The 26368-nt window shown below is 35.8% G+C and overlaps 1 long non-coding RNA gene across 4 annotated transcripts in view; it reads right to left on the bottom strand.

The window, feature by feature from the left end:
- Positions 1–25841, bottom strand: part of LOC309847995 — a 198856-nt gene extending 173015 nt beyond the window's left edge. The window contains exons 1-3 of one of the 4 annotated variants that reach the window (XR_014302774.1): positions 25759–25817; positions 25586–25646; positions 1206–1298 (exon numbers count right to left, since the gene is read on the bottom strand). This is a non-coding gene — a long non-coding RNA (uncharacterized lncRNA). Of the gene's footprint in view, positions 1–1205; positions 1299–25585; positions 25647–25758 lie in introns of all 4 variants that reach the window. The other 3 variants (XR_014302775.1, XR_014302773.1, XR_014302776.1) reach the window with 3 other exon arrangements.
- Between the last annotated feature and the right edge of the window lie 527 nt (positions 25842–26368).

Here is a 26368-nt window from a genome sequence, read left to right as displayed (position 1 = left end):
ATAGTTCATTTTTTCCCTTGCTTCCCTTGCCTTTGGCGTTGTTCCAAGGAAGATGCTGCTGCGGCGGAGGTCGAAGAGGTTGCTGCCTGTGTTCTCCTCAAGGATTTTGATGGATTCCTTTCACACATTGAGGTCCTTCATCCATTTTGAGTCTATTTTTGTGTGTGTTGTAAGGAAATGGTCCAATTTCATTTTATAATAATGCTAAAATTTATATGGAACCAGAAAAGACCTCGAATAGCCAAAGGGATATTGAAAAAGAAAGCCAACGTTGGTGGCATCACAATTCAGAAATAGACCCTCAACTCTACAGTCAACTAATCTTCGACAAAGCAGGAAAGAATGTCCAATGGAAAAAAGCCTCTTCAATAAATGGTGCTGGGAAAATTGGACAGCCACACAAAAATATATTTTAAACTACTTAAGATAATTTGTGAAAAAATGTCAAACTTAAGTTTTTATTTTAGAACAGTTTGGAGTTTTCAACTTAATTTTCACTTACAAAAAGCAGTTTGAAGCTGGTAAAAACTCAAGTAATCAGAAATGTGTAATAAGTAATCAAAATGTGAGTTACAAATTGTTATCTAGTGTACAATGAACAGCATAAAATAACAAGGGACTGACTGTCTACAGGATGGCAAGTTAATGAGAAAGAGCTAGTATGTAATAGAGATTAATTTTTAACTGAAAATAAAATTTGCATTGAATCTCAAGTGTACAATGTCTTAGAAATTATCAGAAATACAAGGCAATGAAAAGATTTTTTGAGCTATTTAAAAAAATTATGTGCTTCCTCCTTTATACATTTATTCTTCAGGTTAGTGAAAAACAGCATTTGCTAATCTTGTGCTTTCTTTCTGGTATCTCAACATCCATCATTTTAACTAAAGATACACTATATTTTCATTTGTTATACGTGTGTGTTTATATACATATATGTACATATATGCACATATATAACATATATGTTATACGTGTGTTTATGTACATTATGTACACATATATGTACACATATGTGTATATACACACATACAATCACACACACACATACTACCACATGAGCCACAAATGGTGCTTAGAATTCATCATGTCAGCAATGGTAAGTAAGATACAACACCAATGAAGATGCTTAATGCTATTTTTGACTCGTGCCAAAATCCCATTCTCATCTTTATCTTCCCTCATAGAGTACAATGAGTACTTACAGCTTTTTCCAAAATCTGGCAATGCTTGCAATAAAGAATAGAGACTTCACTACAGTTATATGAAGGTGGCATTTATTTTCTGGCAGCTCTCCTCTGTCAAAAAATAGAAAACTTTGAATGATCATGTTCCTCAGTTTAGGAATCAAGGATTCTTTCTGAATAAGGGAAACTTTGAAGCTAGATTTCAGCCTCGATACATGTTTTTTCGTGATGAACCTTCCCCAAACTCTAGTAAAAACTGATCCAGGATGTGGTGGCTGTATCCCATGACAGTAGCAATGAGAATTCCAACAAAGAACTAAAAACACTGGTGGATAGTGTAACAGTAAAAGGATTTTTGCAGTTAGTAATGCAGTGTGCGTGTGCACTCGTGTGTGTGTGTGTGTCTGTGAGTCTGTGTGCCTGTTTATGTGTATGTGTGTGTGTGTGTGTACAACTTTTGCCAAACTGATAGAAGAAATGAATATTGTTGTATTGGTATACTCATGAGCTTATAGAACTTTCGCACATACTTACTGGCTACTTATATTTCTTCTTTCATCTAAATCATATAATGTATGTACTTTTTATCATTTTCTTGTTTGGTTGTTCATCGTTTTTTGGGTTGACTTTCATTAGTTCTTTATGAACTAATGAAATTTATAGCATGTATATTACATGCTATAAATATTTCTTCTTTACTTTATATAAGGAACCAATGGAAATATATTCTACTTAGTTCATTCCAGCTCCTGAAATGACTTCTCAGTTTACTTTTTCTTTTTCTTTCTTTCTTTTTTTTTTTTTTTGTGTGTGTGGTAGAGAGAAAACTGTTTTTGTGCATAAAGAAAGGAAGAGAAGAGATCTATAAATCAATGTTAACTATCCAAACTATTTATATTTTTCCCACAGGCAAGCTCAATTACACGAGCAACTACTGAAGCTGAAGGGTTATTTTTTTCCCCAAGTATATCATGCTACTAGCAATCTTCATCCAACAAGTTATCTCCTGTTTTTGACGTCTATCAGATTAGCTTCTCCATCAGTGTGTAAGGTGTCATTACGATAGGTTGGCTCCTGGTTCCCTCAAGGCAATTTTGAACTAAAAATATAGTGATCTTTCCCTGAAAAGAGCTATAATAATTCTTCTTAAGTTTAAGGTCAGGACTAAATCTCATTCATTCTAAGACATAAAAAATAAGTAATGTTACTTGAAGAAAATATTCAAATAATTTGCTTAGAATAAAAATTCTAAAATTATTTACATTTTTTTCCTTATGGCTGAATCCTCAAAATAAACTCTATATTAAATATTTTTTTCAATAGATTTATTAAGATTTAATTTACATATAATAAACTACATGTATTAAAATGTGTAATTTGATAACTTTTAAATATGAATAACCTCTTTAAATCGTCACTGTAATTGCTAATAATCATATCCAAAACTTTCTTCTTGCCTATGTGTAATTACCACTCCTGCCCAGGCAACTACTGGTGGTTACTAAAGTGTCTTTACAAAACATTTTACGCAGTTTTTAAAATTAATTTGCATGATTTATTCTTATTAAGTTTTGAGAGTCCTTTACAGATTTTGAATACAAGTCCTTTATCATATACACACTTTACAAATATTTTCTACCAGTCTGTGGCTTATCTTTTCGTTCCCTTAAAAGTATCTTTTGAAGGGCAGAAAGTTTTAATTTTTAATAAAATCTAATTTATCTTTTTTTAAGGTATGTTTTTCTTGCCATATCTGAGAATTCTTTCCTATAATCCAAAGTCACAAGTTTTCTTATCTTTTTTTCTACAAGTTTAATGGTTTTAAGTTTTATATTTAGACCAATAATTCATTCTGAGTTAATTACAACATATGGTGTAGGTTATGGATCAATGTTTGTTTTGGTTTGGGTTTGGGTATTTTGCATATGGTTAGCCAACTGTTTGAGCATTATTTGATGAACATTATTCTTTTCCACTGAATTGACTTTGCACCTTTTCAAAAACCAGTTGTCCATACACATGTGTGTCTATTCCTGGACACTCTATTCTGTTCATTTTATCTATTTATTTATCTTTGCGAATACCAAAACTGTCTTAATTACATTAACTTTATAGTGTCTTAACATTAAATAGCAGTAGTTCTCCAGCTCTATTCTTCCTTTTACAAACTTATTTTGGCTAATCTAAGCACTTTGCATTTCCACATTAATTTTCAATTAGTTTGTCTAGTCTCACAAAAATTTTTACTGGGATTTGACTGGAGCTGTGTTAAATCTTTACATCAATTTGGGGAGAATTTACATCTCAACAATATTGAGTCTTCCAACCTATAGATGGTACACCTCTCCATTTACTTAGATATTTACTTCCTCTCAGTAGTGCTTTATATTTCTCAGTATGCAGGCCTTTAATATCTTTTGTCGGACTTAGCCATACATATTTCATATGTTTGATAGTAGTTTGAATAGTACTTTAAAAATTTTTATATATGGATTATTTGGTATATAGAAATATAATCTGACCTCTGGATTGATACATTAATGTATGGTAAGAATTAAGAGCTTCAGCAGAGTCATCAGAAAACACTGATCATTTGAGTATGAATGGAGTGAGGAACCAAGAGCAGTACCCTCCTCCTTCACTATATTAAGTGAAGCAGATAGTGGCTACCCTTAACAAAAACAAATCCTTGAAAGAACAGATTTGTCTTGAGAAGTATGATCATGTGATTTTTGAAAGGAAGGAGAACAGGGTATGATGCAACCCAATTTGCTATAGTGGAGGCCATTTCACTAATGGCCGTACTCACTGAAAGGATGGTTTAGAAAAACCTAGCACGTGCAAGCAACAAAGACTCACATCTGCCTTAGTGTGGACTCTAAATAGAAAAGGTTTCCATTTAGAAATTCTTTTTTTTTTTAATTTTTTATTTTTTATTTAGAAATTCTGAATGTAAGATACCTCACCTGAATTTGGACTTCACATTTAAATTACCTATTTGGACTGAATGTGAGTGGAGAAAAGAATATGGAAAGTACTCCTACAAGAGTATGTTCCCTGGAGCACCTGACAAGTTGTGCTCTGCTACAGAACTTTTGCAGAGGAACACACTTGCAAGAAACGGTCTATTAATGTCTCCCACCAGGAGAATGGTAGAGAAATGATACCCCCCAAATCTGTTCCTTTGTAAAAACAGTGAAAAATTGTCAAAATCAACTTTTTCATCTTTCTGGAAATTAAACAAAGGCTTGCAATAATCTAAGGTGTGTTTTTTCCAGAAAGATTAGTTAATCTCAGTAAGAAGTTTTATAACATTTCAACTTGTTCTGTTCCCTTCCCACTTTCCTCACTCCACAGTAGCCTTAAAAAAACAGCAGGATTGCAAGCATGGTAGCTATATAATCAGCAGCCTAAAGGCATTACAGGGTAAGAACAGATTTGGAGCTCCACAAAAAGCCCCACCTCAGAGAATTTTTAGGATTTGACCTGCTTGACAATTGTCTGGAAAAATATCCATTCACAGGGTTTATTTTTATTTGAACCCAGATTTTTCTCATTGGGAAAATCCCCCTTCCCAGGTTATTTATCAATCAGTATCAGCAACAATTATTTAATACTACAGCTTCCTACAGTGATGATACTAGTTGGTACAAACATGAGTTTGGCCATAAAACTTAAAAGTAAAATCTGGGAATGAGGTGCCCATAGTGGACTTTGAAAAGCTCTGACATACTCCTGAGCATTGCGAATTCTACATACAAACACGAAGTTGTTTGCATGTTCAGAAGAAAAACCCAAAAAGGCCCCAATCTCTCAACTCTGACATTGAGGTTCTGCACAAGAAGGAAAAGTTATAAACTACCATAATGTTAAAGGCATATCCAACATAAACACAGAGTCCATCAGAAATGGTGGAAGACACTGGTTCAAAGCATTTAAGGAAATATCCATTCAATCATTAGCTGACCACACAATCAAGTGTCAACCTCAGCAATTGCACAGATCAAAGAATAAGGGCTTTAGGGAATTCAGGAAAGCCACTAAACAAACAAACCACATCAAAAGAAACAACAACAACAACAAAACGTGCTATATCATGTTATTTAAAATTTCCAGATTTCAGCCAAACATTATGAGACATAAAAGTGACATGAAAGTATGGCCTATACACAAAGGTAAAAAGGCAGTCATTAGAAACACTACCCAAGGGGTACCTGGGTAGCTCAGTTGGTTAAGCATTTGCCTTCAGCCCAGGTCATAATCTCAGAGTCCAGGGATCGAGCCCCACATCTGGTTCCCTGCTCATTGGGGAGCCTGCTTCTCCCTCTCTCTCTCTGCCTGCCACTCCCCCTGCTTGTGCTTGCTCTTTCTCTCTGTGTCAAATAAGTAAATAAAATCTTTTTAAAAGGAAAAAAGAAAGAAAGAAAGAAACACTACCCAAGGAATCTCATAAGTTAGACTCATTAGAAAAACATTTTAAAGAAGACATTATAAATATGTTCAACTAAATAAAATAAAATGTATCTAAAACATTAAAGAAAAGTATAATAACACTCCTCAAATAAGAATATCAATAGAGGGAAGTTATTAAAAAGAACCAAATAGAAAATGTCAAGTTGAAAAGGAAAATAATAGTAAGGAAAATCAAACAGAGGGATTCAGCAATGGATTTGAGCTGCCAAAAAAAAAAAGAATCAGAAAATTTGAAGATAGATAATAGAAGTCAACCAGTCTGAGAAACAAACAAACAAACAAACAAACAAAGGAAAAAAGAAAAATGAACAGAGGGCTGTGGAACATCATCAAGACAGCAATAAATGCTTAAATGGACTCCTAGAGGAGAATAAAGAAGGGAGGAGAGTCCCAAACTTCCTGTCTTTAATAACTCAATTTATACATTCAAGAAACTCAACAAATTCCAAACAGGATAAACTCAAAGAGATACACAACTATACATGTTAGAGTTTAATTCTCAAAATCCAAGACAAAGAGACATACTTGAAAGCAGAAAGATGAAAAAAGACTTGGATAGGAATGCTCAAAGAAATGCACAACTCACTCTGGACAAAACAAAGTGGGGTGACATCTTCAAGGCATGGACAGGCCAAGGCTATTAACCAAGGATTCTATACCCAGAGAAACTATCCTTCAAAAATTTGGAAGACGTGACACTGCAAACAAAAACAGAGAATTTTTCATTAGCATACTCTCCCTAAAAGAAATAAGAAATGGAGTCATTTAGTCTGATAAGAAAAAACACTATTGAGCTACACTAGTAGCTCAAATCCACACAAAGAAATAAATAACAGTGCTAATAGAATCTATATAAGTAAATATAAAAACAATATAAACATTTTGTAACATTTTCTTCTTTTGAAACACGGTGACATGGAGTAATTATTATAAAACATGTTGATAGTTTCATAATGTACAAGTTTGTAATTTGACAATAATATTACAAAGGAAGGCAAGGGAATGGAACTATTTTAGAGCAAAGCTTTTGTATGCTATTGAAATGAAATTGCTGTTAACCCAATCTAGATTACTTTAAAGATTTTTTTAAAAATTTATTTATTTGACAGACGAGATCACAATTAGGCAGAGAAGCAGGCAAAGAGAGAGGGGGAAGCAGGCTCCCTGCTGAGCAGACAGCCTGATACGGGGCTCGATCCCAGTACCCTGAGATCATGACTTGAGCCAAAGGCAGAGGCTTTAACCCACTGAGCCACCCAGGGACCCCCAATCTAGATTACTTTAAATTAAGAATTCATTTTAATACCCAGGGAAACCACTAAAAATTAAAATCTAAAAATAACTTTAAAAAAGAGAGGATATAAAACCAGAAACCACATAAGATATATAAAAAACAACCGAAATGACAGATGCAAATGCTACTTACCAATAAGCACTTTAAATATAAATAGATGAAACATTCTAATCAAGAGGCAGAAACTATCACACTGGATTACAAAACAAGACACAATTATATGTTCTCTACAGGAAGATTAAAAAATACAATGTATTTAATATAATGGGATTGAAGAGATAAATAACACAAACAGAAAGCATAAGAAATAGACTAGACTAAAAAAGTTACTGGAGATAAAGAGGAACATTGTATGATGTGTGATAATAAAAGGTCAGGCCATCAGATGTAATAATAAAAATCATCTTGACCTTTGTCCTGCACCATACTCAAAAAATAAGAAATGCATCACAGATCTAGGTACGAACCCTAAAACTATATACTCTCTAGTAGAAAACATTCTAACAGTGGAAAAGACAGTTTTTTAGGTAGGATACAAAAAAACCCACAACCATACAAAATGTGATACACTGGATTTTATCAAAATTTTAAAAAATTCTGCTTCTTAAAAGATACTTTAAGAAATAAAAGACAAACTACAGACAAGAAAATATTTGTAAAACACATATCTGTGAAGGACTCAAATTCATATTATAAATATATACAATAAAAAGAAAAAACAGCAACACAATGAAATATGGGCAAAGAGTCATGCAGACATTTCACCAAAAAAATATATGGGTAACAGATGAGCACATGAGATGTTTGACATTATTAGGCATTAAAGAGATCCAGATTATCCATGAGAAAAGGAATTTGCAATAACATTTATAAAGAATAAAGGAGTATATGAGACAGGAAAATTCCAATCCTCATTTATAGATCATAGATGTGAGAAATTCCTAATAAAATATACAGCATACTGAATCTAAAAATCTTATTTTAAATATTATTTTAAAATATTAATATCCAAGAGGTTTCATTTCTGAGATACAGTAATTACTTAACAGAAATTACTTTGAATAAATTTAACACATTGAGGGCACCCGGGTGGCTCAGTTGGTTAAACGACTGCCTTCAGCTCAGGTCATGATCCCGGAGTCCCAGGATCGAGTCCCACATAGGGCTCCTTGCTCAGCAGGGTGTCTGCTTCTCCCTCTGACCCTCTCCTCTCTCATGCTCTCTCTCTTTTTCTCTCTCTTAAATAAATAAAATCTTTAAAAAAATTTTTTTTAACACATTGAAGAATTAATGGAGGATAACACAGCTCTAAATGCAGAAAAGTCAGTGTTCAAATTTAGTACCCATTCATCACTAAAAACTTTAAGTAAACTGGAAACAGAAAGGAATTTCCTTGATGTGATAAAGGAATCTAGAAAAAATATTTACAGAAATTAAAGTTAATGATGAAATTGTAGAAGCAACCCCTTAAAATTAAGCAGTGAGCAAAGGATTCCCGATATCACTTTTTGTTTTCAACAGTGAATTGTATCCTCTAGTTAATGAAATAGAAATTAGGAAAAAACATACAAACAAACAAAAAAAACCCACCATCATTCACAGACAACGTATAAATTTGTACATAGAAAATTCAACCGGTATGTTGAAAAAATTAGTAGTAAGCATAAAATCAACATAAAATAATGAGTATGTTCCTATATACCAGATAGACATTGAAAATGCTAATTAAAATAACATCATTCAGAAAGACAAAAAAAATGATACACAGGAATAAATTTAACAAAGTATGTTGAAAGTCTATACCAAAAATATCACAGAGACACACAGAAATGCGTTCAGCTATAAGATTTTATTGGGAGCACAGGAGCAGAAAAGACAGTTTCATTGGTCATACACTCAGGCCTCCTGGAGAATGGGGCTCTCATTCTGTGTTCCAGTAATTACAGCAATGATAGCAGTAGCTTTATGGGCATTCTTCCTGGTCTAGGGACTGCTGTACTGTTGCAGTTTAGCTCCTCAGCATCTATTTCATACTGTTCTTTCTCTCTTTACCATACATAAACTTTCTAATAGAGAATCATATTGGTTTGATTAACACCTATTCAGGTTAGGGTCCTTATTGGACAGAGATCTCTATGAGACAGATAAATGATTGCTAATTATTGAATCCTTACTAGGGCCCAGGTAGTTTTTATATATTGTATCATTGAAACCTAATAAAAATCATATGAAAGAAGTATAAGTCATAACCCTTTTTATAAATAGGGAAACTGATGCTTAGAATGGTTACATAAACATGCCACAGTCACCTAGCTAGTAAGTGGTGGAGTGGGTGAGTCCCGTGTCCATGCTCTTGGTCACTCTGCCCATACTCCAAACCATTGCCTCTTACTAGTTCAGTCTCTACAGTGTTACATATCAGCAGTAGAGTGTAGATTCCTGTTCTAATAACTGTGGTCAGGAAAACAGGGCTATATATATTACAAAGCATCACAATCTTTTCACAAGACCTTGTTGCCAATATTATAAGAGGCAATAGAGATGGAAAATTCTTGTGTTATTACTCAGCAATAAAAGCACACCAATCCTGTTTAGTATTAGTTGCCATAAAATAAAATGGGTAGTATAATTTATTCTCAGAACTATTACCCTGATGCAGTAGATTTAATTTGCATTTTTTAAAATGCCAACATAGTTATATTCTGATTTTTTAAGGCACAGATTAAGCACATTTGTGTCCAAATGTGATACTTATCTTTGTACTTTTTCTCTATACCTATCAGAGCAATTCCAGAAGCAAGAGTAAATACCCTATAATTAAAATGACACTGACTCTCTATGAATATATTCTAGAATTTAATGGGAGAGGAGCAGCAAAAGGGAGGTGATCAGCCTCTATGGTTAGCTGCTATAACATCAGGACAATAAAGTATCTAACACTTTCAATTATATTTCAGATTTCTTGGCTATAGTCATAGAACCTAGTACTATGCTTTGAATTTAATAGGCACTCAAGAAGTTTGTATGGGGAATGAAAAATGACTATACATTTTTCTTAATGTACATAACCTGTTTGATTTGACTTGTTGCAAACAAAAACTATACAAGTAATAGGAAATATCTTCCAAGGACTGGAAAGTGGTATTAAGTCAACATAGCAAAATGAGTTCCACATATTTTTAGGGCAAATGACAACTGCACTAAAACAACAATTGGCCAATGCAAGGTTGCTAACAAGGAAATAGGTAAGTTGAGTAAAACTGCAATTTAACACAGAATACAGGGGTGCCTGGATGGCTCAGTTGGTTTTGCGACTGCCTTCAGCTCAGGTCATGATCATGGAGTCCTGAGATCAAGTCCCCACATCAGGCTCCCTGCTCAGTGGGGAGTCTGCTTCTTCCTCTGACCTTGGCCCCTCTCATGCTCTCTGTCTGATTCTCTCTCTCTCAAGCAAATTAAAAAAAAAAAAAGAAGAAGAAGAAGAAAGATGAAAGAAAATCTTAAAGAAAGAAACAAACAAACAAAAAACACTTGACTACAGAATGGACACGGCCTGTTAAATATTTTTCCAGAGCCTGGAAACTCCAGATCCAGCTAGCAAGGAAGAATTCTGGGTCCACAGCCATTTTTTTTCTTTTTAAAAGATTTTATTTATGTATTTGACAGAGAGCGATCACAGGTAGGCAGAGAGGCAGGCAGAGAGAGGGAGGGAGGGAGGCAGGCTCCCTGCTGAGCAGAGAGCCCGATGCGGGGCTCGATCCCAGGACCCTCGGATCATGACCAGACCCGAGCTGAAGGCAGAGGCTTCAACACACTGAGCCACCCAGGGCCCCCACAGCCATTTTATTTTTTATATCCCCTCTAAATGTGGTGTCAGTAGCAGAAAGAGTGCCTAGAAAATCATCTAAATTCAATAAAGCCTGATATCTGATACAAAACAAAGAAGCAGTTCTTATTTAAAAAGGTAAGAACCAGAGACCATGAATTCCTAACAGAGGAAAAGAAAAGAACCACAAAAACAATATGGTAAAAATGCATCCAGCTCCAAACGAAAGGAATCTAACTAAAATCATTTGTGCAGGTGTTAGAAAGTGGTGCTTTCCATTGCCCCTGAATGATGGAAAACCTCCATGAATAAAATTCCACAAAACACATGAGCCCTTATTATAATCCAATATATTCCAAGCACATCTGATTCATAAACACTTAAATGTAAGAAAGATCAAGAACATAAAATTTTCAAGTATGACTGGTTCAAAACTAAGTAAAGCTGAACCTTTAAAATACAGATACTACAAATTAATATATTAATTGATCTGAATATTAAAATACTGATATGAAAACTACTAAATTTTTATAAATAAAAACGATAAGTTTATTTTAGTCAATTTTATAATTACCACTTTTTCTTAAAACTTTACCTGTTTGGCTAAAAAAGCATAAACTTAGAATATTAATTGGTTGGGTCAATGCAATTAATTTAATTAGATCTAAAGATAATTGTATCACATGAAACAAATTTTTGGTAGTGAACACAAAAGAAAGGGAAACAATTTAACACAGAATAAAAACATCTGAGCCTTGCATGCCATGCACTAAACAGCAAAACACTGAAAAATATGAGGCACAGTACATGAGAAGGAAGTACCTGAGTTTTGTACTCATGTACAAAATGAGTACATGAGAAGGAAGAAAGATTATAACAAAAGGAACGTGTCCTACATTCTCAGCTTCTCTGGTCTTCTTCTTGCTTCTCCACCTCAGTTTTTGCAATAGATCTCTATTTGAGGTTCATACTTACATGTGTTACATACAATCCTCAGCTCTGTATACATGTTAGTATCACCTGGAGAGCTTTGAAAAATACACATGTCTGGCCCAACTCCAGAATCCTTATATATATCCTACGACCTAAGGTTGAGGACCAAGCATAGCTATTTTAACAACATTCCAAGTCTGGGTTGACAGTCACTGCTGAAGAACTCAAAGAAAGAAATGAATGTTGTTTCTCTAACAAAAACAAGTCTGTGAACGGCATTTGATTATTCAGAAATTCAGGAACTACTAAATTTGAAAAGAGAATATATATTTTGTCAAAAAAAAGACTTATTGTAACTAGGCGTTAATATCTAAATCTGTACCATTATCAGAAACATGAAATAGAGATAATACAGAAATGAATGACTACTTTTTAAGGACAAGGGACGTATGTAAAATGCAACTGCAATTTGCTTTATGACATTCTATAAGGTTAATGAACTTGCTAGAAGTATACTAATCCTGTTGCTAAGCAACTAAATTTTCTGTGCACCTCCAAAATAAGAATCCCAAATTATTAAGCATTTTAAAAGGCTAATTCAGGACTGGTGTGTTGTTATAAAAAGAGAACCAAGTATTTTCATGACAGTCATTCTCACCTGGAAGTTCTTCTAAGGAGTCTAATCACATTGCCAAGAGGTATAAAAGACAATGAAGAAACCATTGCCCTTCGGATGATGACTTTGTGTTGAATAAGCTAATAGCCTGATCTAAACAACTAATTTGATTGATAAACAAAAGATGTCCTAACACACTGATTGAACAACTGGTTGATTTTTTGAATCACCAGTTAAAACTAGACTCTAGCAACAGAAATGGAGCCATGATATTAAATAACAGTTGAAATAGATAATGTAGTGTCAAATATGAAAATCCATATATTCTTATTTCATAGCATTTTAAGTATTTTGATGCATTTTAAATCTAGGAAATAAATATCTTTGTGCATTTATTAAATTGTCCTTTCAGAATGAAGTTACAAATTTTAATATTCTTGTCACATATACTGGAAAAATCACTCAAAGGATTCTTGACATTTCTTAACATATATTATTATTTATAATGGTATTCTTTTAATGTCACTACTTATAGTATTTTAATTACATCTCAGTTGAATAGTTGATTTCCGCTATTGTCTCCAGTTTTGATAATTAGGAAACATCGATTACCCTAAGACTAAATACTTATGCTGCAAAGCAATCTTATCTCTATCCAGCTGTGCTTTCTTTCCTACGGTAATGTCCTTCGTATTGCCTGTAGAACCCCGGAAATTAAGCATATCAGAACAGTGGCTAATAGCAGTTTCTAAGCAGATTCCCGTGGTTAAAACTTGTCACTATCACATATTAGCTGATTTTTTTTTTTTTGTATTTAACTGATCTTGAACAAATTACTTTAGCTCTTTGATTCAGTTTCTCTGAAATGGCAATACTCACACATCTACATCAAGGATTTTCAAAATATGCTTCACAAATGAATCTTCTAAGAATCTTGTTAAGATTCTGTCACTCATTAATTGTGTTTAATATAGAATCTATATTCTGCATTTTTTAAATCTCCAGATGATGCTTGTCAAAGCTGCTGGTTATTGCCAGACTGTGAGGAGCAGGATCTGCATCATAAGGTCATTGTGAGGGCTAGATGAGATAATCCATGTAAAATTATTAATACAGTGCTTTTCTACATAGTAAGTGCTCTTATCATTAACATTTTCAGAGAAATTAAAATTATGCAACCTACTATACTTATTTTACAGATAACTGAAGATCTGAAATGACCTGTTCAAGGTCACATGAACTAGTCCCAGGGAAGCCCTTGATTGTTGCCCATAGCCTCCTTGTCCATTGCCTCCAAACTTTGATCACATTATCCCTCTCCACTCATTTAGAATACACTAACACTATACATTCAAAACTCATGGTTTAACAGCCACCCTGGGAAGCCTTTTCCAATTGTCTAAATCTATACTGTCTCCCTGTTCCTCTGAGCTGCTATTTTTCTCTTCTTTTCTAATCCTTTTGTACTTCCCACACACACTTTTATTTAAAATATTTAGATGAATGGATCAAGAAGATGTGGTATATATACACAATGGAATACTATGCAGCCATCAAAAGAAATGAAATCTTGCCATTTGCGACAACATGGATGGAACTAGAGCGTATCATGCTTAGCGAAGTAAGTCAAGCAGAGAAAGACAACTATCATATGATCTCCCTGATATGAGGAAGTGGTGATGCAACATGGAGGCTTAAGTGGGTAGGAGAAGAATAAATGAAACAAGATGGGATTGGGAGGGAGACAAACCATAAGTGACTCTTAATCTCACAAAACAAACTGAGGGTTGCTGGGGGGAGGGGGTTTGGGAGAAGGGGGTGGGATTATGGACATTGAGGAGGGTATGTGCTTTGGTGAGTGCTGTGAAGTGTGTAAACCTGGTGATTCACAGACCTGTACCCCTGGGGATAAAAATATATGTTTATAAAAAATAAAAAATTAAAAAAAATATATTTAGAATGTAATCCAACTAAGTGAAATAAATGCATGAACGGATTTTTTTCCCTCTATGTATATTCTATAGTACCTTCTCTATAATCAATAAATAACACTAACTTGGGGCACCTGGGTGGCTCAGTGGGGTAAGCCTTTGCCTTCAGCTCAGGTCATTATCTCAGGGTCCTGGGATCATGCCCTACATCGGGCTCTCTTCTCAGCTGGGAGCCTACTTCACCCTCTCTCTCTGCCTTCCTCTCTACCTACTTGTGATTCTCTCTGTCAAATAAATAAATAAAATCTTTAAAAATAAGTAAATAAATAAATAAATAACACTAATTCATAGATCAAAGATCATTCATGTACTTTCTTGTCATTATGAATGACAGTATAATGTTAGTTAGGTAGATTGTTCAGGAAAAGCAGAACACCCATTCCCTTCATGCCTTTTCTAAGTGTATTCTTGATTTCCTTCATAAGTTCTTAAAGAGAAAATAGGATATGGAACTGAAATAACCTGAGTTGGAGTGCTCAAGCACACTTAGAAGTCTATATGGTGTGAAGTTAAGATGGCAGAGTAGTAGGGGAGTCCTATGCTTGCCTACTCTCTAGATAAATATCATATCATTCTGAACACCTCAGAAATTGATCTGAGGACTAAAAGAACAAATGCACAACTACAGAGAGAAAAGAGGCCACATTGTGGAAGGCAGGAGGTAAGAGACATGATTTGGGGGAGAAAAGAATTATGAATGCTGCAGAGGAGAGGAAACTCCGATCACATAGGGGAGAGAGAGACAAAGAGAGAGAGAGAGAGAGACAAGTGCACAGTGGCACTTTTCTGAAACCACTGACCGAGAAAATGAGTGGGGTTGATTATTGTAAGTTTTTACAACTAGCAGAACCCCAAAACTGAAGTCTTAGAGGTCCATGACATGGTTGGTGTGAAGCCTGGTGGGTGCAGCAGTGCTCCTGTGGAGAGAGAGGGCAGGGCCACGATTCAACATATGGTCCAACGATTCCCTGCATTGCACTGGAACAGACAGTTCCTCCTTGGAGTTCATCTGGGAGAGGTAGCATTGCCTCTCACAGGACAAAAGAACCAGTGGGTACAACTGCACTGCTCCATTTATTACCATAGGTGCAGAGATACCTGCTGATGGCAGCTAACCTGGATGCTGGTTTTTTGTTATACTTTGCTCTAAACTACAAGCTCCTATACATTTGTGTAACTGACCTTCTTAGAAAATTAGCACCAGCCCCAGCATGGGGAGACCCTACCCCAGAGGATCAGCATGGCTCCATGCCATGCTGGGCCATGCCATGCTAAGTCCCTCAAATTCTGAATTTTGAAATTCAATGTCTGGGATAAAACACAGGAGCACAGGAGCACTGCCACTCCTGGGCAGACAGATGGCCTGGACACAGACAGTGTGAAGCCAGGAAACAGAGAGAAGCCTGGGATACATGAAGATAGATTGTCTGCTCTTTGGTGAAGGCTTCCTGAACCTCAGCAGGTGCAAAATCCCCTCTCTGGGTATGAGGGAGCAGGCTGGTGTCATTTTTCTCCCATCAGCATGGATGGACTTAAGTGAGTAGCACAGCATCCACAGTGGAGGCTTGAGCCATTTACACTAAGACCCACTGCCCTGCACTCTGCAGGGGCTTCTTTACTAGGGCAAGTGTGCATGAGTGCCAGAGTAACAATGGGCCACTCCCCAGAAGGCCAGCACAAAGCCCCTTGCAAGCACCAAGTCTACAACCATAGAGTGCTACAAGGCCTCACTTCTAGTGGAAATCAGATCAAGTCTATGTTAATAAGCAGACCAGAGAACACCTGGATAAAACTTGCCACACACTGGACAAGGTCAAACACTCACCACTGTAGGTAAGGAGAAACTCTGCAGAGGACTGACCTGAGGGAAAGAGAAACCTAAATATAGGAGCCAAGTACATGTAGCATATACCAGAAAAACTTCCTGAAGCACCAGGCTGTGGACAGTATCTGACCTCTTCATAACAAATTCATTATTCTCAGGAGCAGGAAACAACAGGCTTTCCTAACACCAAGAAGTATACAGAGACCTAGACAAATACCAAGACAGAGGAATTCACCCCAAAAGAAAGAACAAGAAAAGGTCACAGGCAGGGATCTAATTGAAATAGATGTAAGTTATATGCTTGATCCAGAATTTAAAGCAACAGTCAAAAGGATACTAGCTGAGTTTGAGAAAACCATAGAGGATATCAGGGAGTCCCTGACTGCAGGATAAAAGACTGAAACACTAGTCAGGATGTAATAAAAAAAAATGCTGTAACAGAGGTGCAAAACCAGTTGGATGTAATGACCACAAGGCTAGAAGAAGCAGAGGAATAAATAAGTGATATAGAACATAAAATATAAAATAATGGAAAATAATGAAGCTGAAAAGAAGAGAGAAAGAAAAAGATTGAATCATGAATGTAGACTTAGGGAACTGAGCAACTCCATGAAACATAACAACATTCATATCATACAAGTCCCAGAGGAGAGAGGACAAAAAGGCACAAAATGTTTACCTGAGAAAAGTATAGCTGAAAACTTCCTTAATCTGGGGAAGAAAACAGACATCCAAATACAGGAGGCAGAGAACCCTGATCAAAATTTAAAAAAAAAAGGGAGGCCAATACCAAGACATATCATTGTAGAATTTAAAAAATACAGAAACGAACAAACAAACAAACAAAACCACCAAAAGCGAGGGGAGGAGTCAAGATGGCGAAGAAGTAGCAGGCTGAGACTACTTCAGCTAGCCGGAGATCAGCTAGATAGCTTATCTGAAGATTGCAAACACCTGAAAATCCATTGGCAGATCGAAGAGAAGAAGAACAGCAATTCTGGAAACAGAAAAACAACCACTTTCTGAAAGGTAGGACCGGCGGAGAAGTGAATCCAAAGCGACGGGAGAGACCCGGGGAGGAGGGGCCGGCTCCCTTGTTGGGAGCAACAGTGCACAAATCAGGACTTTTAAAAGTCTGTTCCGCTGAGGGACATCGCTCCAGAGGCTAAACTGGGGCGAAGCCCACGCGGGGTCAGCGTGGCCTCAGGTCCCGCAGGGTCACAGAAGGATAGGGGGTGTCTGAGTGTCGCAGAGCTTGCGGGTATTGGAACGGGAAAGCCGGCTACAGAGACAGAGTCGACAGTAAGCTCACAGCTCGGTGTTACCTTGAACCGGTCGCAGGCTCGGTGAGCTCGGAGCGCGGCGGGAGGTCAGGCAGACGGGAGTAACTGGGCGCTGTTCTCTGAGGGCGCACTGAGGAGTGGGGCCCTGGGCTCTCGGCTCCTCCGGGCCAGAGACCAGGAGGCCGCCATTTGTATTCCCGTCCTCCAGAACTCTACGGAAAGCGTTCAGGGAACAAAAGCTCCTAAGGCAAACCCGAGCAGATTACTCACCCCGGCCCCTGATAAGGGCGGTGCAATTCCACCTGGGGCAAAGACACTTGAGAATCACTACAACAGGCCCCTCCCCCAGAAGATCAACAAGAAATCCAGCTGAGACCAAGTTCACCTACCAAGGAGTGTGGTTTCAATACCAAGGAGAGCAGCAGAATTCCAGAGGAGGAGGAAGGAAAGCACGGAAGTCATGGCTTTTTCCCTGTGATTTTTTTTAGTCTTGCAGTTAATTTAATTTTTTTCTTTTTCATTTTTTGTTTTTTTTCTCGCATTCTGGTAAAATTTTTTTTTTAGCTTTTACCTTTTTCTTTTTTAACGTTTTTTAACTAGTTTAACTAATATATATATTTTTTATTTTTAATATTTTTCTTATTTGTTTTCTTTTTTTAAAATTCTTTTCTTTTCTTTTTTTTTCTTTTTTCTTTTTTTTTTCTTTCTTCCTTTTTGAACCTCTTTTTATCCACTTTCTCCCCACCTCAGGATTAGGGATCTCTTCTATTTGGATAAAGCATATCTTCCTGGGGTTGTTGCCACACTTTTAGTATTTTACTTGCTCCTTCATATACTCTTATCTGGACAAAATGAAAAGACGGAAAAATTCAACACAAAAAAAAGAACAAGAGGCAGTACTGAAGGCTAGGGACCTAATCAATAAAGACATTGGTATTATGTCAGATCTAGAGTTCAGAATGAAAATTCTCAAGGTTCTAGCCGGGCTCGAAAAAGGCATGGAAGATATTAGAGAAACCCTCTCGAGAGATATAAAAGCCCTTTCTGGAGAAATAAAAGAACTAAAATCTAACCAAGTTGAAATCAAAAAAGCTATTAATGAGGTGCAATCAAAAATGGAGGCTCTCACTGCTAGGATAAATGAGGCAGAAGAAAGAATTAGTGATATAGAAGACCAAATGACAGAGAATAAAGAAGCTGAGCAAAAGAGGGACAAACAGCTACTGGACCACGAGGGGAGAATTCGAGAGATAAGTGACACCATAAGACGAAACAACATTGGAATAATTGGGATTCCAGAAGAAGAAGAAAGAGAGAGGGGAGCAGAAGGTATACTGGAGAGAATTATTGGGGAGAATTTCCCCAATATGGCAAAGGGAACGAGCATCAAAATTCAGGAGGTTTCAGAGAACGCCCCTCAAAATCAATAAGAATAGGCCCACACCCCGTCACCTAATAGTAAAATTTACAAGTCTCAGTGACAAAGAGAAAATCCTGAAAGCAGCCCGGGAAAAGAAGTCTGTAACATACAATGGTAAAAATATTAGATTGGCAGCTGACTTATACACGGAGACCTGGCAAGCCAGAAAGAGCTGGCATGATATTTTCAGAGCACTAAAGGAGAAAAACATGCAGCCAAGAATACTATATCCAGCTAGGCTATCATTGAAAATAGAAGGAGAGATGAAAAGCTTCCAGGACAAACAAAAACTGAAAGAATTTGCAAACACCAAACCAGCTCTACAGGAAATCTTGAAAGGGGTCCTCTAAGCAAAGAAGGAGCCTACAAGTGGTAGATCAGAAAGGAACAGAGACCATATACAGTAACAGTCACCTTACAGGCAATACAATGGCACTAAATTCATATCTCTCAATAGTTACCCTGAATGTTAATGGGATAAATGCCCCTGTCAAAAGACACAGGGTATCAAAATGGATGAAAAAACAAAACCCATCTATATGTTGCCTCCAAGAAACTCATTTTAAGCCCGAAGACACCTCCAGATTTAAAGTGGGGGTGGAAAAGAATTTACCATGCTAATGGACATCAGAAGAAAGCAGGAGTGGCAATCCTTATATCAGATCAATTAGATTTTAAGCCAAAGACTATAATAGGAGATGAGGAAGGACACTATATCATACTCAAAGGGTCTGTCCAACAAGAAGATTTAACAATTTTAAATATCTATGCCCCCAACGTGGGAGCAGCCAACTATATAAACCAATTAATAACAAAATCAAAGAAACACATAAACAATAATACAATAATAGTAGGGGACTTTAACACTCCCCTTACTAAAATGGACAGATCATCCAAGCAGAAGATCAGCAAGGAAATAAAGGCCTTAAACGACACACTGGACCAGATGGACATCACAGATATATTCAGAACATTTCATCCCAAAGCAACAGAATACACATTCTTCTCTAGTGCACATGGAACATTCTCCAGAATAGATCACATCCTCGGTCCTCAATCAGGACTCAACCGGTATCAAAAGATTGGGATAATTCCCTGCATATTTTCAGACCACAATGCTCTGACTAGAACTCAACCACAAAAGGAAGTTTGAAAAGAACCCAAATACATGGAGACTAAACAGCATCCTTCTAAAGAATGAATGGAGTGAGATACTCCATTTTTTATTGCACCTCATTAATAGCTTTTTTGATTTCAACTTGGTTAGATTTTAGTTCTTTTATTTCTCCAGAAAGGGCTTTTATATCTCTCGAGAGGGTTTCTCTAATATCTTCCATGCCTTTTTCGAGCCCGGCTAGAACCTTGAGAATTTTCATTCTGAACTCTAGATCTGACATAATACCAATGTCTTTATTGATTAGGTCCCTAACCTTCGGTACTGCCTCTTGTTCTTTTTTTTGTGTTGAATTTTTCTGTCTTGTCATTTTGTCCAGATAAGAGTATATGAAGGAGCAAGTAAAATACTAAAAGTGTGGCAACAACCCCAGGAAGATATGCTTTATCCAAATAGAAGAGATCCCTAATCCTGAGGGGGGGAGAAAGTGGATAAAAAGAGGTTCAAAAAGGAAGAAAGAAAAAAAAAAGAAAAAAGAAAAGAAAAGAATTTTAAAAAAAGAAAACAAATAAGAAAATTATTAAAAATAAAAAATATATATATTAGTTAAACTAGTTAAAAAACGTTAAAAAAGAAAAAGGTAAAAGCTAAAAAAAAAATTTTACCAGAATGCGAGAAAAAAAACAAAAAATGAGAAAGAAAAAAATTAAATTAACTGCAAGACTAAAAAAAATCACAGGGAAAAAGCCATGACTTCCGTGCTTTCCTTCCTCCTCCTCTGGAATTCTGCTGCTCTCCTTGGTATTGAAACCGCACTCCTTGGTAGGTGAACTTGGTCTCAGCTGGATTTCTTGTTGATCTTCTGGGGGAGGGGCCTGTTGTAGTGATTCTCAAGTGTCTTTGCCCCAGGTGGAATTGCACCGCCCTTATCAGGGGCCGGGGTGAGTATTCCGCTCAGGTTTGCTTTAGGAGCTTTTGTTCCCTGAGCGCTTTCCGTAGAGTTCTGGAGGACGGGAATACAAATGGCGGCCTCCTGGTCTCTGGCCCGGAGGAGCCGAGAGCCAAGGGTCCCACTCCTCAGTGCGCCCTCAGAGAACAGCGCCCAGTTACTCCCGTCTGCCTGACCTCCCGCCGCGCTCCGAGCTCACCGAGCCTGCGACTGGTTCAAGGTAACACCGAGCTGTGAGCTTACTGTCGACTCTGTCTCTGTAGCCGGCTTTCCCGTTCCAATACCCGCAAGCTCTGCGACACTCAGACACCCCCTATCCTTCTGTGACCCTGCGGGACCTGAGGCCACGCTGACCCCGCGTGGGCTTCGCCCCAGTTTAGCCTCTGGAGTGATGTCCCTCAGCGGAACAGACTTTTAAAAGTCCTGATTTTGTGCGCCGTTGCTCTGCTTGTTGGGAGCCGGCCCCTCCCCCACGGGGTCTATCTTCCCGTCGCTTTGGATTCACTTCTCCGCCGGTCCTACCTTTCAGAAAGTGGTTGTTTTTCTGTTTCCAAAATTGCTGTTCTTCTTCTCTTCAATCTGCCAATGGATTTTCAGGTGTTTGCAATCTTTCGATAAGCTTTCTAGCTGATCTCCGGCTAGCTGAAGTAGTCTCAGCCTGCTACTTCTCTGCCATCTTGACTCCTCCTCTCCAGAATTTATACTTTTTAATTGTTTTGAAATTTAAATTAAAGAACAAAATTAAGGATGTAAATATTTAATAAAATGTCGAGAAAGGGAATTTTGAATTTTATGTCTAGAAGTGAAAATAATTAAAAATTATGTGGTATTATTTAGCTCTCTGGAAAAAGAAACATGTTTTGCAAAATGTTTTCTTCTTCTACGTTCCATGTCAACATCAGTACAATATTAAAAACTCGCTGCATTTAAAACTAAAGGAATGTCAGGAAATATCTATTGTACAGATTAATGATTTAGGTTTTATTGAGAATACCTGTTAAATCAGATGTTTCTTGGTTAGCCTATATCATTGAAATGTTCTCTGGCTATGAAATTGAGAAGGTAATCTTTTTGTACCTATACTCTTTGTCTAACTTCAGGTCCAAATGAAGTCATAGTTTTTTGTTTTTTTTTCATTTGTTTTATTTTGTTTTTCCTGATCATAAGTAGATGACAAAGGTCTTCCTTATTGTTGTCACTATCTAGAGAAAATTTATTAATCTTCTTATGTACAATCCAAATACCACCACCTTTGAGAACCTCTCCAAATACCACATGACAATAAGAATGCAACCACCAATATTTTCTTCAACACTTGGTTCATGAGGATAGAATTATTCCTATGTCAATCTCTTTCTCTGACTTAGCTCTATCCAATAGAAAATAAAGTGTGAACCACACATGTAATTTAAAATTTTCCTGTTGCTCCATTTAAAGTATAATAACTTTAATAATACATATCATTTAATGCAAATATTTAAATCTCTTTTATAATTTCAATGTTATTAGTGCACAAAGTATTATGAAGAGATTTTATGTCCTTTTAATTTTTTTTTAAATTAAGTGTCTTCAAAATCCTATGTCACTTTACCATTAGAGCACATTTCTTTTCGGACCAGTCATATTTCAGATGCTCAATATATGGCTAATAGCTGCTCTCTTGGACATTACAGATCTACACTTGATTTTTGATTGACTGATTTCATTCACTGAGCCTTATTTATCCATTTATCTATTTCCTTAAGTTTCTCCTTTATCTTTTTACTTTGAAGAAAATAAAAATAATTTACACCTACCTATTTCCATCCTAGTCTTTACACTTAGATTTCATACCCTTTATTTAATGGCAGAATACCATTTTCCTCCTGACTTCTGCCGAAATATAACTTCAGGGATCTTCACTGTCAGCAGCATTATTATTGAATCATTTATTGATACTTTATGTGTAAAATGTGACATTAATTGTTTATTATACAATATGTAGCAAATACTATGACATACATATTATAACCCCACTTTTAAGTAGAGGTTATTTGAGACTCAGAGATTGAACAACTTCAACACAATTATTAAATGGTCAAGCTAGGATTCAACCCTAACCTAGACTTTTCTCCAATATACAGCATATCAAGGAGCAACATGTAAGAATGACTGGATCCTCTGTTGTGATAGAGATAGACTATGTATATGACCAATATCCGACAGAGTACCAGATATATCTGTTAAGTGGTAACTGAGAAATGAAAAGATGACAGGAAATGGAGACATCCAAAGTAACATTAAAAACAATCTTTCCTGGCTGCCCAGGTGGCTCAGTTGGTTAAGCATTTGACTTTGGCTCAGGTCATGATCTCACTAGGGACCAAGGTCTACTTAGGGCTCCCTGCTTGGAGGGGAGGCTGCTTCTCCCTCTCCTTCCTGCTCACACTCTCTTGCTATCTCTGTCTCTCAAATAAATACATAAAATCTTTAAAACAACAACAACAACAATCTTTCCAGATAGGATGAAGCCTGTATTAGCTTCCAAAAGTTTTTCTCTTCCTTTTAAAACTTTCCTTCATAATATTAAATAAGAAAGTAAATCCTCTTCTACAACTCAGCATTTTTTCCTAGTCCTGAAACATTTGGGATCAAAGTAACTCCATAGATCTGTGAATAAATACAAACCATATAAACAATAAATGCAAACATGTAAAATAAACGTGATTTCAATGTGTGATCTGTATAAATTAATTAATATATATTTGCATGATCTCCAGTTATATTTGAACTGAAAATGAGATCAAAAGCAAACATTTGCCAACATGTAGCTTGTTTCTATAGTTGTTATTTCATTAGCTTCTGCTAGATTTTTTCACATTAAAAAGTAACTGATTTTTAACAGTGTCAAAAGACTTGGGGGGGGTCTATATATCTGCTAGGAAATTATTACCTGCCTTATAATCTTTTTTCACACAGGTTGCCATTCTAGTTAAGGTTAGATCATTTATTTTTGTTCTGATTGCTTCCTGATAAGAGTCAAAGTTGGTAATGAAAGCACATTTATGAATTTTGCCTCATAGGCACAGATCAAAGATCATGAGATCATGGGTTTTCATAGGGCTAGATGTGCAAATGTTCTATAGTGGTTTAAACTTTCTGCTATTAAAAAAAAAAAAAACTTTGATGTATCACTAATTGGCTTTAACACCATTGAAGAGGTGCTGAAATCAGTAGGCAAGAAATTTCTAGCAGTAGGTAGAACATGGAGAACTTTGAGAATCACCATATGCTTTCAGAAATTCAGGCATTAAAACACAAGTCTAAAAAAGGAGTCAGAACTCAATTTTTCTATTATTATTTTTAAAACACAGCTTCATTATAATTTCTATAAAGCTACTGCAAGTGTTCTTGCAAATTCTAAAAAACTTAAGTTGCTACTTCACAGTTTTTATTTTTGTAGACAACTACTTGTTATAATCAATGCATTGTGACACCTAATGTGCAATGAAAGAATGACAAAGATCATTCTTCTCTGGTAAGTTGTGCACACTTGAATGAATAACTGTATCAGAAACTCCAATACTCATGAAATAAGGAAACATGTCAGACAACTGTCCTACAAGATGTATTGAATTGGGTTGTTTGATTTTACTATCTCAGTACACGCCTTCTAAAATCATATATCTTAGATTGATCAATAAAATAACCCCTACCAACTCTTGGGAAAAATATAGAATTTCACTTTTACTTCTAGAAACTAAAAATAACTTTCTTCATCTACTATAATTGGTCATTTTTTACTAGAAGAAGTCATTCTCAAGAACATTCTGAGAACTTTTTTGCAGTAAATAGAACATATACTTAATGTTTCACCCCAGTTATAGTGACATTTTTACATTCAGACAAACATATTTGTTCTTATTCCCCTTGGTGACTAAAGGATGCATTTACATAATGTGTAAACATCACCATGGTCTAATATGACAATCTTTTCATCACACCAAAAAGAAATCCCATATAAATTAGGAGTAACTCCATATTCCCTCCCATTTCCTACCTGTCAACCTTAGACAACCACTAATATAATTTCTATAAACTTTATTAGATTATGCCATTTCTTTTATTTTCAAAGAGGCTTCTGGACAGTAAGGAAAAGATACACACATAAATAACTATGTCAATAACCATGTGAATTTTACTCTAGATTTTCTTATTTTTTAAGATTATTTATTTGAGCAAGAGAGTGAATGTAAGTTGGGGGGGATAGTTTTATTAGTAAATTCTTTGAAATATATAAGGAAAAAATAATATCAACTCATAAAAAACCTTTTAAAAATCAAGGTAAAAAGAACATTTTGAACTCTGATTTGTAAGAATTCTTATAATAAAACATGCCCAAGATATTTTAAGAAAAGAACATTGTAAGTTAATACCCTCAGGAACACAGGAAAAAAGTACTTATCAAATTATGAGGAAATATATATACAATATATACATAAATATATTAATTATATATTTTACACAATTATAATATGTATATCATCTATTTAAATCTCTATATATCTTATCTATAGCTATCTCATCTGTAATACACCATCAAATGCAAATTATCCTAGTAATATACTGTTAGCTTAAAATTTAAAAAAATCAAAAATAAATATTCACTAGCAAAAACATGAAATTAGACCTTACCTCACACCATTGTTGAAGAAGAAAGATTTTACTCTTCTCTTTAACGTTGCTTTCAGCTGATCTAAAAATTAAATTGACATGAGACTGATTAGCAGGAGAAAATCATATTTAATCATGTACATATAAGGAATCCACATGAGAGATTCCAAAGACAGGAAAAATGTGGTACATACATCATTCTGGACTAAGATAAAGAGAATAGGGATCTGAGGCTTCAAAGGGTAGAAAGGCAAAGGTAGAAAAGATTCGATGTTTGATAAACAAATGTTTGCTGGGTCATCTAGAACCAATGACAAAAAGAGGATTTTGATCAAAAAGGCCTTGCTAGGTTGTTACCTATCTACCATACTTGGTTAATATTATACTATGGTTATTTATGGTGATAGCTCCCTTTGTGGTCCTCTGTCTTAATTCTTTTAGGCAGTTAGATGGGAGGCAAAAAAGCTTTTTTAGTCTTCTGTTTCTTAAAAATAATCAGCTGAAAATAATCCACATGTCAAAGAGACACACTTTAGGGTGGCAATTTTCCTCTCCTATGCCATGCATAAGAAGTAATTCAAAATATATCATAAACCTAAATATAAGCATAAAAATGATAAAACTCTAAGAAAAAAAACATAGTAATGAATCTTCATTACTTTGAGTTAAGCAAAGGTTCTGTAAATATGTATATAAGGATAGCCAAAACAATCTAGAGAAAGTAGAGGACCTACACTGTGAGTCTCAGTATTTGAGAATATCAGAATGACTATTTGATGTAATTATTTTTCCTATTTTTACAAT

Source organism: Mustela nivalis, assembly GCF_964662115.1.
Source record: "Mustela nivalis genome assembly, chromosome: 14".
Taxonomy (NCBI): Eukaryota; Metazoa; Chordata; class Mammalia; order Carnivora; family Mustelidae; genus Mustela; species Mustela nivalis.
Note: the sequence above shows the minus strand (reverse complement) of the source record. Positions and strands in the feature narration are given on the sequence as shown.